The sequence below is a fragment of the Penaeus monodon genome, chromosome 21 (assembly GCF_015228065.2).
Source record: "Penaeus monodon isolate SGIC_2016 chromosome 21, NSTDA_Pmon_1, whole genome shotgun sequence".
NCBI classification, from domain to species: domain Eukaryota; kingdom Metazoa; phylum Arthropoda; class Malacostraca; order Decapoda; family Penaeidae; genus Penaeus; species Penaeus monodon.
The window spans coordinates 4,396,545-4,397,032 of NC_051406.1; the positions used below are offsets into that span (position 1 = coordinate 4,396,545).

A 488-nucleotide genomic window follows, 5' to 3' on the forward strand; every position below is an offset into this window, starting at 1 on the left:
GATGGAAGTCTGACCTAAGCTTCACGTAACCTAATATTCTCAAGGCATTTTACTACATACTGTGCAACCTCTCTATAATACGACCCATCTTGCAAGCTATTTACATCACGATCCATCTCCCCTCTCCCGACCTAGGCTGGGCCTCTTAGTCCTCATCTTAACCAAGAGTGAAGATCCAGCAATGCACCTCCTGGTCGTTCTATAAAGGCTCCTCGTAAGACCACCTGCTCCTGTTTTACATTACACCAGCTGCTCATCTTCTACAACATAAACTTCTTAATAAATCACCACCATGTCTGCTGCTTGCCTTTAAGATCCCTAAGAACATACAACTTGTGTTCTTATCATCACCACCAACACTACATCTATTCGAAAGCGTCAAGCTATGGGACCCACCAGTTAACCTCTTATTGTTAACAATGGTGGCAGCGGTGGGATAATTAGTTTATATTGGCGTGAAGCAGTGGAAGCTACATAGATACATACAT

The 488-nt window shown here is 43.2% G+C and overlaps 1 protein-coding gene across 1 annotated transcript in view; it reads right to left on the minus strand.

Annotated features, from left to right (window-relative positions):
- LOC119586132 (mitogen-activated protein kinase kinase kinase 7-like) overlaps positions 1-488 on the minus strand; it is a gene marked incomplete in the record, with an annotated part of 88,760 nt that overhangs the window by 36,748 nt on the left and 51,524 nt on the right.